This window comes from Cynara cardunculus (genome assembly GCF_001531365.2).
Source record: "Cynara cardunculus var. scolymus isolate 2C chromosome LG 8, CcrdV1, whole genome shotgun sequence".
NCBI lineage: Eukaryota > Viridiplantae > Streptophyta > Magnoliopsida > Asterales > Asteraceae > Cynara > Cynara cardunculus.
The window spans coordinates 14365686-14366069 of NC_037535.1; positions in this window are offsets into that span (position 1 = coordinate 14365686).

Genomic DNA, 384 nt, shown 5'->3' on the forward strand with positions numbered 1-384 from the left:
TGAAGGACCATACCTGAGGAACGAACATGAAACAAAGTTCTCCTTGGATGAAGTCCTGAAGGGTCACATGAGTATTGACATTTCTATGCTGAATCTTGACTTGCCAGTTAAGGGTCCTTTTACACCCAACACTGTGCATTTCAAACCTGAGTTAGGAGTTATATTCCTHGACTATGAAGGTGAAGTCAGATTTCAGTGAAAGTCAGAACTGACTCTCTGTCCAATGGAACACTTGTTGTATCTCTTGCAATGGATAGAAGACAGTATGCCTGGWAVANTBRTAGATCTGAAGATTCGAAGAGAGCTCCTTCGTCGAAGACAACTTGGTGAAGATGTACCTGAGTGCATAGATCTAAGTATGTTAGAATAAGTCTCTTTGTATCA